The sequence below is a fragment of the Rhinopithecus bieti genome, unplaced genomic scaffold (assembly GCF_001698545.2).
Source record: "Rhinopithecus bieti isolate Rb0 unplaced genomic scaffold, ASM169854v2 scaffold_1853, whole genome shotgun sequence".
Taxonomy (NCBI): Eukaryota; Metazoa; Chordata; class Mammalia; order Primates; family Cercopithecidae; genus Rhinopithecus; species Rhinopithecus bieti.
In genome coordinates, this window is record NW_016804151.1 from 2,442,702 (window position 1) to 2,456,375 (window position 13,674).

Genomic DNA, 13,674 nt, shown 5'->3' on the forward strand with positions numbered 1-13,674 from the left:
TCGAAATCCTGACCTCAGGTGATCCTCCTGCCTCAGCCTCCCAAATTGCTGGGATTACAGGTGAGAGCCACTGCGCCCAGTCTTCAACATTCTTCTTTTATGAAAAACTATAAATTATGAAACTGGTCTTGTTTTCCTCTTGCTTAATAAAGTGTGCATCACTACAGCAGACATGTTGAAAATCCTTATTCAACATTTCTATTCTCAGCCTTCAGACAATCATGCTATCAGCGCATTCTTGCTCTGGTCCTTCCCCTATGCAGCACCCCACTTTATGGTCCACTCCTTCTCCCTCTCCGTGTCCCTATGCATCCCTATCTCCAGCTTCAAATTTCTCTCTCTTTCTGTCTCTCTCTCTCTCTCTCTCTCTCTCTCTCTCTCTCGTGCACACTAGATTAGCTCTCTCTCTGATTATTTCCAAATGAATATATATAAATTCATCATATGTATGGCTTTCCCATTAGCATAGTCCATCTTCCTTAGAAAGCAAAAAAAAAAAAAAAAAAAAAAAAAGATTTTCCAATATTGACTCAGCCCTATATTCTCAAGACTAGTTACCATCACCCTTAAGTTCCTTAGGAGGTCTTAGACTGACACTGAATTCACTGTGACCCTGTTTATACTTGGTCTTGAGCTAGTAAATCATCTTCCTCTCTGCCCACTCCCTGAGAAAGTCAGTTTTATCTCCCTCTTCCTACATTTCTGATTCCTCCTCGATCTAAATTAGTCTAGCCCTGCCACTCTGCCAGCTGGACAGTCTAAACTAACCTCTAAATGGAGGTTAGGATAACTAGCAATTACCATGAAATATATGTGGCAATCAGTGGCTTGACACTCAGAGATCTCTAACTCTGATTTACAGACCATGGAGCCTTCAAGGACAAAACTGAGAGATTTTAGGGTGATTTTTATTACAAAAATAAAAAGCAGGACCTTGTAAACAAATTCTTTATGTAAGCCAGAATGCTCAATCACAGTGACCTTTAAATTCCATAAGTTTACCCAAATGGTCCTGCAAGCATTTATCTGAAAAATATCCTTAAATCTTTGGGGAATATTGGCTACAAACCCTGAGATAATACTAATTCCTGAAACTCATAATACCACTTTAGAATATGCCAGTCTGAGCAAAGGCTTATCGGAGTCAGGTGACAAATGGAGTTCTAACTCAATGTCACCTCGGAGTCAAAAGGCCTGGGCTCTACTAGCAGCTCTGTGTCTAATTTGTTAACCCTGTGGGCCCCAATTTCCTCCTCTACCAAGTGAGGGCTAATGCCTATCTCATAGAATTAGCTTAAGTATTAAATGTTTTACATAAAAATATTTTCAAATTTGAATAAATTTGAATAAACACAGTACTCTTCTTGTACAACCAAACCAAGTTTTACTATAGTCAGTTTGAAGAAAGAAACCCAGAAAACAAAAAGGGAAAAAAATGATCGTAAAGCCCTATCGCTACCCCCGTGGTAAGGTACAAACTCCTTAACTGGGAACACAAGTTGAACTATTTGTTCCTGGGAGCTCACGGCTGGCACCTTGAGATTCTGCTACACTGTGGTGTAAAGTTCTGTAGTATAATAGATAATACTGCAAGAGCAGCGTTTCTTAGAATTCATCCAAAGTTTAATTCAAACAACTCTCTGTATTACATCATTATTTTTAGGATTAGAAATAATAGATGTAAATTACAGTAGGCTGCCTGGCATTCACCAACTGGTAACTATTATTTGTATTACTAACAGCTTGAGTCCCGAGAAGCTATTCATTTATTCTTTGCTACTGAGTACATATTTACTGAGAAATGATGCCAAAACATTTAGATAAGTCCTTTGAAGAGAATATACATCTTTCTCGAGAAACTTATCCTTGGCGTTTTAGGAGGCAAAATGTCAGACTTTCTTCAGATTAGACAAACGATATTAGAAAAGACCATCTATAATCACTAAATCAGGCAATTTGGATAGAAAACAGGTTAGCAAAGTTAGGAGGAAAAGCCTTATATTTAGTATAATATTTAAAAATTACAGCTATACCATCTACAATTTCCAGCTGTATATAAAACACTGGTGAATTGCCATTAAAACTCCTTAAAGAAGGGGATTTTACTCCAAATAAAATTATTGAATTGGAAGCACAAGGCCATAAATTTTGGCATATTCTGTCTCCAGACCATTTTATTTTCCTAACCCAGAGCCTAAAGGGAATGAATGTTTGGTTGGTAGGGTGGGGGACAAAAGGATACAAGAGAGATGGGAGCACTGAAGGAATCGAGGCTAGAGTAGGGGCCTATGTCTAGGCTTGGGTAGGAATGGAAGGGCTGAATAGCCAGAGACGTGGATGAGGGCACCAAGATCCTAAAATGTGTGGAAGAGGATACCCAGATGTGGGAGCAAAATACAGAAAAGCAGCTGTAAGACAAAAATTCTGCTGAAAGCTCATTCTGCCTTCTATGTGTATCCCAGAAATCTACTTCAAATGTCCTTGCTTCCTAACTCTGCCACAAACGTGGGAGTCATTCCTGACATTTCCTCACCCTCACTCAACATATTTTGTTATCTACAACATCCCTAGTTCAGGAATCCGTCATCCACCCAGCTCATCTGCCCTGCCTCACAACTGTCTCCGTGCCTCTGAACTTGCTCTTTCAGGGCCCTTTGCCACTTCCAGCCTATGACCATCCCAAATCACAAATCTGATCCATGTACCCCCATGGTAAGGTCCAAACTCCTTAACTGGGAACACAAGTTCAACTATTTGTCCCTGGAAGCTCACAGCTGGCACCTTGAGATTCTGCTACACTGTGGTGTAAAGTTCTATAGTATAATAGATGACATTGCAAGAGCAGCATTTCTTAGAATTCATCCAAAGAAGACAAAAAATGCTATAGATTATACAGTTTTCCCATAGAATGATGATTTTAAGTAAATCATTTACAATTGAGACTATCTGTATATCCTTCCTGCAGTGGTTCACTTTCAAACGCAGTTCTTCCTGTGATCCACTACTGACACAAAATCTAGAATGTGCTATTACCCAAGACGTGAGAAACATCTGTACTTTCAATGAACTTATGCAATAAGCATCCCACACTGCATAATTTGCCATGATTATTGTTTCTTCATAGGACATGTGGCAATATTTTCCAATATTATTTCTTGACAAAGAAAAAATGTTTAATTTCATGCCATTTTTCCTTCGAATTATTTTAGCCATTTATATCTGTATTATTTCAGCAAGAAGGATAGGCTATTTCTCCATGTTGTATAACTTTTTGTCTTTTGATATTACAAGCAAGAAATTTAAATCAAGGCACAGTGGTGCATGCCTGTAGTCCCATATGCTCAAGAAGCTGAGGTGGTAGGATCCCTTAAGACCAGGAGTTCAAGGCCAGCCTGGAAACATAGCAAAACTCCATCTTTTAAAAAAACAAACAACAAAAAAAAACTAATATCTGTCCTAAAAATATGTTCATGAGTTTGGTGAAATGTTAAGACTTGATCCTGACTTGAGGACTGCAGGACTTTAATGCTAAAATGATTGTTTCATGTTCTAAGCACCTGTTGTCAAGGGTCTTGCTAATCAAGCTGGCCTCATGCTATTCTTACTTTACATTTCCAGATACTTTATTGTGATTATCAATTTTATGTGTCAACTTGACTGGATACAGGGTGTCCAGATATTCGGCTAAACATTATTTCTGGGTATGCCTGTGAGAGTATTTACAGATGAGATTAGCATTTGAATCTGCGGACTAAGCAAAGCAGATTGTCTTCCCAAATGAGGATTGGCATCGTCCAATCTGTTGAGGGCATGAATAAAACAAAAGGTTGAAGAACGGAGAATTCACCCCTTCTGCCTGACTGCTTGAGCTAGAATATCCATTTTCTCCTGCCCTTGGTCTGAGATTTACACTATTATTTCCCCTGCTTCTCAGGTCTTCTTCAGATGCAGACTCTATTACACCACTGGCTTTCCTGGCCTCTGAACTTATCCCTTTCAAGGTCCTTTGCCACCTCCAGCCTTTGTCCTAGGTCTGTAGCTTGCAGATAGCAGATCGTGGGACTACTTACCCTCCACAATCACGTGAGCCAATTCCTCCCAATAAATCTTTTATATTTAGATAGAGATAGATAGATAGATAGAGATAGATAGATAGATAGATAGATAGATAGATAGATAGATAGATAGATGGATAATAGATAGAAGACAGAGAGAGAGAGAGAGAGATAAAGATGTATTCTGTTTCTCTGGAGAACCCTAACTAATACAGATTTTGTTTGTTTCTGAGATTGGTTTTAAGGGAACAAAATGCTACAGATGAATTTTCTGAATTGGTTCCAGGATTCCGGAATTGTCTCCCTAATTTGATGAGCTTTGAAGATACTAATGACTATTTTCAGAAGTAAAGAGAGCACTGATAATTCATGGCATACTCTGGCAATAGAGATATACAAAATATCTGCATTGGATACTCCTAGTCAACCACTTATAAGAATCAACAAGTGTGGTGGCTATAATGAGGTTGTATTACTCAAAATTATTATCAAAATTTTCTCTCATATATATAGAGAGAGAAAATTTTGGGAAAACTGGTGACTATAATGAGGTTGGCTGTTTATACCTAATATTGCTGACCAAAATGGTGTAAGAAAAGGATGAATTCAGGAATTTGAACTCTCAGCTTGAGCACTGCATAAATGACCTAAAGGCGTCTATGTGTGCCCTGAAGGAAGCCATTATTTCCTATAGCCAAAGAGCTGAGACTGCTGAAAATCAAAAACAGAATCTCATTTTGCAACTAGCTGAAATACAACACAAGTTAAACTCCTAGCCTCACAGGGTGTCTACTGTTAAAGTGAGGACATAAACTAGGAAAGTATAGGATCTTATAAATTGGGATGGGGACATGTGAGAAAACTTTGATGACTCTGGGAACATTGAGTTCCTGAATTCTGGTAGTTTTCTTTGCCAGTAGAAGAGGCTCCCTCACCCCACAGCAGAATAACCTTCCCACCCACAGAACAAGTGGCCTCCGAACAACCAGTGGTAGCACTTACCCACCCCCAGTGGGAGTGGCCTCTCCACCTCATCCAAAGGGATTAACCCTGAACTTCCTAGGAAGTTGTCATGCCTTCACCCCAGGCAACTGCCTTGCAAGACTGCTGATCCACCCCAGGACCCACCCTCACCACCTCTTTGCTTCTATACCTATAACTAGATTTGTCCCAGCAGGCCCCGAAAGGTGAGGTACAAAGTGTGACCCAAGAGGAGGTGTGCTACACTCCAAAACAACTACTTTTCTCATTTATACAGTCATAAATCCAGGGAACACAAGTAGAAATGCATATTAAAGGTTTCGAGTCAAGTATGGTGGCTCACACCTGTAATCCCAGCACTCTGGGAGGATCACTTGAGCCCAGGAATGCGAGACCAGGCTGGGCAACAAAGTGAGACCGCATCTCTATGAAAAACAATTTAAAAATTAGCCAGCAAGATGATGCACATCTTTGGTCCCAGCTACTTGGGAGGCTGAGGCAGGAGGATCACCTGAGCCTAGGATGTCAAGTCTGCAGTAGGCTATGTCCATGCCACTGCACTCCAGCCTGGGCAACACAGTGAGACCCTACCTCAATACAAAAAAATAAGGTTTGGGCAAATGGTGGAAAGAACATAAAGTTTAATCCAATCAAGTTTATTGATTGGGCTCACGAAGCAGAAATTCTGCATTAAATGTTGAGCTCAAGGAATTAGAAAGGGCTCTACATTTTTGTTGACTGATCGGCTGAAACATGGACCAAAAGTTGGCCCACAGTGAGTGAATGTATGTGTCACACCTGCACTGGTTTAATGCAGAGGAAGAGATTCAATGGTTTAGGGAAATTGGAATCTTAAGAGTGGATTTGTCATAAGTCCTGCTCGTTCACACTGGGAGGGTCCAGAAGATAGAGCTTTCACTAATACAGTGAGAAATAAATTTGTGAGAGGAGCCCTGGCATCCCTGAAGAGCCTTGTGATTGCTCTTCTCTGTAGGCCACACCTCACAGTGGAAGCTGCAGCCACTGAATTAAGAATTAAATGCAGTGAGAGTAATTGGATCCTGGATGGCAGGGGCCAAGCAGCAACACTTAACTGCCAAAGACAAGGTGGGCGTGGTTACCATCATGGACAGCAGAGTCACAGCAGCAAACTGAATGGTCTGCATTATAAAACCTATGGCATTGGCTGGCTGATCACGGTGTTCCTAGAAGTAAAATAGGTAGTAAACCTAGTAAATTCTTACTTGATCTGGATAAGCAGAAAAGTTCTAGGTTAAGTGAACAAAGTCTAACCTGTATCATAAAAACAGACAGCCAAAGCCCCTCAATCAATTTCCAAACAAGATCATTTACAACCCCTTGAATGAAGGGGAGGTCAGGTCCCTTTGAAGAAGGACCCTATTCACTACTTAAAAGTTATATTAATACACCTCCCTGCCTTATACAAAGGGACCTTTGACCTTTTAACAAAGTAACTGTACATTGGGGAAAAGGAAATAATTGCACCTTTTCAGGACTACTGGACCCTGGCTCTGAACTGACACTAATTCCAGGAGACCCAAAATGTCACTGTGGCCCTCCAGTCAGAGTAGTGGATTATGAAAGTCAGGTATCAGTGGAATTTGGCTCATGTTCATCTCATAGTGGGTCCTGAACTCTTTCAGTGGCCCTGAACCCATTCTGTGGCCATTTCCCCAGTTTTGGAATGCAGAATTGAAACAGATATAGTCAGTAGCGGGCAGAACCTATGAACTGGTTCACTGACTTGTGAAGTGAGAGCTATCCTGGTGGGAAAGATCAAATGGAAGCCATTTGGAAAAGGCTTCCACTTTTCCCTAGGTTTACTACCTAGGAAAATAGTAAATCAAAAGCAACACTACATTCCCAGAGGAATTGCAGAGATTTGTACCACCATTAAGATACTTCAAGGATGCAGGGGTAGTGGTACCCACCGAATCCCCATTCAGCTCACCTATTTGGTCTGTGAAAAGACAGATAGGTCTTGGGGAATGACATAGATTATCATAAGCTTAACTAGGTGGTGACTCCAATTATAGCTGCTATAACAGATAACGTTTCATTGCTAGAACCAATTGACACATCTCCTGGTACCCGGTTTACAGATATGGATCTGCCAAATGCCTTATTCTCCATACCTGTCCGTAAGGCTAACAAAGCCAGTTTGCTTTATTGAGGCAAGGTCATCAGTACAATTTCACTGTCCAACCTCAGGGATCTGGTCTCTCCTCAGCCCTTTGTCATCATAAATTAGTTCTTAGAGATCATGGCACCTTCCCTTCCATAAGGTATCACACTGATTCATTACACTGATGACATTCTCTTTCACAAGATATCATACTGATCCATTACATTGAGGACCTAGTGAGCAAAAAGTAGATTCCACTCTAGGCTTATTGGTAAAACATTTGTGTGTCAGAGGATAGAAAATAAATTCAACAAAAATTCAAGGGCCTTCTACTTCAGTGATACTTCTTCCCCCCCCCCGCCCCCCGCCCCCTTTTTGAGACAGAGTCCCGCTCTGTCGGCCAGGCTGAAGTGCAGTGACACGATCTCAGCTTACTGCAAGCTCTGCCTCCCGGGTTCACTCCATTCTTCTGCCTCAGCCTCCCGAGTAGCTGGGACTACAGGTACCCGCCACCACACTCAGCTAAATTTTTTTGTATTTTTAGTAGAGAACGGGGTTTCACCATGTTAGCCAGGATGATCTTGATCTCCTGACCTTGTGATCCACCCGCCTCGGCCTCCCAAAGTGCTGGGATTACAGGTGTGAGCCACCATGCCCAGTCCTACCTCAGTGATATTTCTAGGGATACAGTGGTATGGGAAACATCCAAATATCCTTTGCAAAGTGAAAGATAAATTCTTGCATCTGGCCCCTCATACAACCAAAAAAGAGGCACAATGCCTCCAGGGCCTCTTTGGATTCTGGAGGCAACATATTCTCATTTCAGTGTGTTGGTCGAGACCCATTAACACTTGAGATTTTGAAGTAAAGCCCTGTAGTCCTACACAGATAACTTCTGTCTTGTTGAGAAAGCTCTTGGCCTCCTACTTAGCCTTAGTCAAGGCTGAACACTTAACTGTGGGTGATCAAATTACCATGTAGCCTGATCTGCACATCATGAAATGTTATCTGACCCACCAAGCCGCAAAGTTGGGTGTGCACAGCAGCACTCTTTCATCAAATGGAAGTGATGTATAAGGGACTGAGTCTGAACAGGCCCTGAGGCAAAAGTAAGTAATATGAAGAAATGGCCAAATATCCATGGTCCTCACCCCTGCTCTACTGCCATCTGCCAACCTGCACTTATACCCTCATGCAAATTTCCCTAGGAACAGCTGACAGAGAAGACCTAGAACTGTTTACAGATGATTCTGCATAATGCAGAGGCACTAACCAAAAGTAAACAGCTACAGCACTACATCCCCTTTCTGGAACATCTGTGAAGGATAGTGGTGAAAGGAAATCGTCCCAGTGGGCAGAACTTCAAGCAATGCAACTCGCTGTCCACTTTGCTTGGGAGGAGGAATGGCCAGACATAGAAATATACATTAATTCATGATCCATGGCCAGTGGTTTAGCTGGAAGGTCAGTGACTTGGAAAAAACATGTTAGAAACTTGATGACAAAGAAATTTAAAGAAGTGATCTGTGAACAGACCTCTCTGTATGGACGAAAAAAAATGTGAACATACTTGTGTCCCATGTGAATGTTCACCAAAGGATGACCACAGCAAAGGAGTATTTTAATAATCAAATGGATAGGGTGACCTGTTCTGTGGACACCAGTCAGCCTCTTTCCCCAACCACCCCTGTCATCACCCAATGGGCTCATAAACAAGGTGGCCATGGTGGCAGGCATAGAGGTTATGCAAAGACTCAGCAACACGGACTTCTGCTCATCAACATTGACCTGGTTACAGCTATCACTAAGTGTCCAATATGCCAGCAGCAGAGACTTATATTGAGTTCCCATTATGGCACCATTCCCCAAGGTGATCAGATAGCTGCTACCTGGTGACAAACTGATTATACTGGATGGCTTCCATCATGGAAGGGGCAGTGTTTTGTTCTTACTGGAATAGACGCTGTGGATGTGGATTTGTGTTCCCTGAACACAATGCTTTTGCCAGAACTGCCACCCACAAGCTTACAGAATGCCTTATCCACTGTCATGGCATTTCACACAGCATTTTTTTCTGATCAAAGAACTCACTTCACAGAAAATAAAGTGTAGCATGGAATTCACTTGTCTTACCATGTTTTCCACTATCCTGAAGCAGCTGATTTGACAGAATATTGGAATGGTCTTTTGAAGACTCAATTACAGCACCAGTTAGGTGGCAATATTTGCAGAGCTGGGCAAGATTCCCCCAGAAAACTATATATGCTCTGAATCAGCAAGTAATAGATAGTGCTGTTTCTCCCATAGCCAGGATTCACAGGTCCAGGAATCAAAGGATAGGAACAGGAGTGGCACCTCCTATTGTTACTCCAGTTATACCAGTAAAATGTTTCCTTCTTGTTCCTTCAACTTTATGTTCTGCCTGCCTAGAGGTCTTAATTTCAAAAGGAGAAATGCTTCAACCAGGAGACAATGAACAACAATGGTTCCATTTAATTGGAAGTTAAAACTGCCACCTGGCCACTTGAGGCTCTTCATGCCTCTGAATCAACAGACAAAAAAAAGGGAGTTCCCTTGCTGACTGGGGTGACTGATCTTTACTCCCAAGGGAAATTGAACTGCTCACAATGGAGCAAGGAAGAGTATATCTCTCATACAGGAGATCCCTGGGGGCATCTCTTATTATTACTCTGCCCTATGATTAGGTCAGTGGAGAACTACAACACAATCCAGACAGAACTACTAACGGCCCAGATCCCTCAGTAATGAAGCTGGGGTCACTTCACCAGGAAAAGAATCACAACGAACTGAGAAACTTGCTGAAGGCAAAGGCAATATGAATAAGTTGTGATAGAAAGTAGTAATAAATGCCAGCAATGACCACACACCTAGTTACAAAAATAAGGACTCTAATTGTCATGATTATTTCCTCCTTATTTTGTTATGAATACAATTGTGTATGTACGTATAAATACATTTGTTTTCTTTCCTCTCTTACTTCCCTATTATATAACATAAAATGTATTGTTTTATCATAGTATTTAAGTTTTATTAATTTTACATCATAATGTTTAAGTTATAAGATTTCAAGAAGGGTAAACCTCACTCAAGTGCTTTAACTCCTCTTCTGGGAAAAGGGTTATACATTTTGTTGTATACAGGATAGGAATATCATGTAGAATTATGAACTTGTTATTGTCTTTATTTGGAGGTTAAGTATGGTTTCACAAGGCACGTATGGCTATCAAGTTGGCAACGGGTGGACTTGCGATGGTTAATTTCATGTGTCAACTTGGCTGGATCACAGAAGCTCAGATATTTGGCCAAAGATTATTTGTGAGTGTGTCTGTCAAGGTGTTTGCAGATGAAATGGGCATTTGGATCTGCAGACTGTCCTCCCCAATGAGGACTGACATCACCCAGTCTGTTGAGGACATGAAAAAAACTAAAGGTGGAAAAAGGAAGAACTCACTCCTTCTGCCTGGCCACTTGAATGGAAACATCTGCCCTTGGTCTGAGACTTATACCATCGTCTCCCCAACTTCTTAGGCCTCAAAACTCAGACTGAACTACACCACTGGCTTTCCTATATCTCCAGCTCGCAGACAGCAGAACATGAAGCTTCTCGCCTCCAGAGTCACATAAGTCAATTCCACACACACACACAACACATACACACCCACATACATACATATATACACACATATACATATATGTCTGGATAACTCAGGTTAATACAACTATATATTTGGGAAAGGTTTGTCATTAATAATAAGTCCATTTGTTGAAAAATGCTGCTAATGTCCTATTTCATGGTCAACGGCTTGTCAGACATTAGATCATCCTTATTTTTGCCTTGTTATGTGGCCAATGTAAAGTTTGTGCCAGCTAGAGCTCGCTATCAGTTTCTTATTGTCCATTTGCACTTGTGTTGTTAGTATGTCTTCAAAATTCATGGCTTCTTTACAAGGATATTTTTAACCATTGGCCTCAAATCCTAAGCTTCACTTTTTTATGCTCAGAAATTTTCTATTGGGAGCAGGTCAGGGGCAAATAAATGTCAATTCTTTTACCCTAGGTCAAAGATGCATTCCTAAGTTATTCTTCCCACACCTCAGCCAAAGGCACACCACATCTGCAACCCTGAGAGGCAGGAATAATAATACCTTACTTACCACAGGCTGATTTGCCATAGGACCCTGGAGAAGCCAGTTCACCTACTATTCATTGGCCTTCTGTGCTTCACAAGAGGATTTTTCAAATCTCAGCCTTCACAAACCAGAGTAGAGCTTCTGGGACTCCATACTGTTCCTGTCACAGCCCAGCTTGTGTATACATCCAGCCACAACCAAAACCCAACCAGAGGTAATAATTTCAGATTTTGAAGTTCCCTTTATTTCCACACCTGATCTAATTTTGTCATATGCCCTAGGCCATGCTTCACGCCAACACGTATCCCACCTTTATCAGTCAGATGGAATGTATTAAAGCAACTGGAAGAGGGGTACAAATCTCACCTTTCCCCAGAGCACTACTTCTCATCAATCCTGCTTCAAGGTGATCACCATGTTCAGCAAATGAAGCTCCTTGATGACCCCATCATATAGCTTGGGCACTTTGCAGAGAAGGATGAGTTTTGGCCAGAAATCTGTAAGGACAGAAAAGTAGCCAGTGGCTTTCAAACAATCCCCTGGAGGGCTTGTAGGCTCCTGAGCCTCACACCCAGAGTTTCTGATTCAGGGAGTCTGAGGTGAGGCCTGAGAATTTGCGTTTCTTTTCATTATTTTCTTTTTGAGACAGGGTCTCACTCTGCATCCAGGCTGGAGTGCAGTGGCCCAATCACGGCTCACCACAGCCTCAATCTCCCAGGCTCAAGTGATTCTCCAACCTCAGCTGCCTGAGTAGCCGGGACCACAGGTGCTCACCATGATGCCCAGCTAATTTTCTATTTTTTGTAGAGACGGTATCTCCCTATGTTGCCCAGGCTAATCTCAAACTCCTGTGCTCAAGGGACCCTCCAGCCTCAGCCTCCCAAAGTGCTGGGAGTACAGTCATGAGCCACCACACCTGGCCCAAGAATTTGCATTGCTAACAAGTTTTCAGGTGATTACTGAGGCTGCTGGTCCTGTGGACCACACTTTGAGGAACACTCCAGACTAGGCTAAAGGATACCTCAGGACTTGTCTAGCATCATCTGGTGATTTTTTCCCCCTGGAAATGCCATCTGTTATCTAGCAGCCTGATGCTATTGCTAGCCAGCAGAGACCATCAAGGCCCAAACACATGCATGCATTTTTAAGCTCCAGGAGCTTTGCAACATAAAGGAGTTTGAAAATGTAAGTGTCTGGGTCTTTTCTAGAAGCTCCCTAATTTGTAGGATAACTTATCTCCCCATGCTTTATGTAAGCACAGGGAACAGAGGACAATCAATGCCACATTGACATTTTCTGACAGATCCACATACATAACAATTGGGATTTGAAATTATATCATCAAATGAAACCCTGAGAGGTCTTTCAAGAGTTTTCGGCCAGGCACGGTGGCTCACGCCTGTAATCCCAGCACTTTCGGAGGCTGAGGCAGGTGGATCACGAGGTCAGGAGTTCAAGACAAGCCTGGCCAAGATGGTAAAACCCCATCTCTACTAAAAATACAAAAATTAGCCAGGCATGGTGGCGGCGCCTGTAATCCCAGCTACTTGGGAGGCTGAGGCAAGAGTATCGTTTGAACCCGGGAGGCAGAGGTTGCAGTGAGTCAAGATCACACCACAGACCTTCAGCCTGGGCAACAGAGCAAGACTCCATCTCAAAAAAAAAAAAATAGTTTTCACTTTTTCATTTTGTGTTTGTTTGTTTAGTGCCCGAAGGGGGAAATGTAAATGACTAAGATATGATACCAGCACGAAGAGACCTGAAAATCTATTGGAGGAAATAAGATGTATAAGGACAGGCTCATTGCAGAGTGTGGAATGCAGTCCAAGAACGTAGAGCACTAGACATGGAAGCTCCATTGCTGACTCATTGTGTGATAATGGGGCAAGTCCCTTTGCCTTGCATGTGGTGACAAACTCTTGGAATCTGTATTTTGTAACTATGCAGACCACAGATATGGTATCTTATGGGACCATGGTTCTCTAGGGACAACTCTGTCCCTGAGAGCTAAGTCCCAGGGATGATAGCTAATCCTGGGACACATAAAGCTAAGATATCAGGACCCCTCCCCATGGAATCACCCACAGGGAGTAACTCAGAGCAGCAACCTGCTGCAGAGAGGGAAGTAGCACCTACAGCCAGCTGTGCTAGGACAAATAACTATTTTTTTAGAACTTACCATGTACCAGGTACTATTCTTAGTCAAATGTATCATTTTGTCAATCCACACAACATCGCTATAAGGAACTGTAATTATTCCTCTGCTTGGGATGCTTTTCCCAGACACCCACCTCCTTCAATGCCCTCATCTACTTGAAGTCTTTGCTGAAATGTCACCTTT

General features: G+C 42.0%; 1 protein-coding gene across 1 annotated transcript in view; it reads right to left on the reverse strand.

Annotated features, from left to right (window-relative positions):
- TNFSF4 (TNF superfamily member 4) overlaps nt 1–11,820 on the reverse strand; it is a 212,861-nt gene extending 201,041 nt beyond the window's left edge. The window contains exon 1 of the mRNA XM_017866913.1: nt 11,700–11,820. The gene's annotated coding sequence lies outside the window, so the exon portion shown is untranslated. The remainder of the gene's footprint in view (nt 1–11,699) is intronic.
- Nucleotides 11,821–13,674: the final 1,854 nt, after the last annotated feature.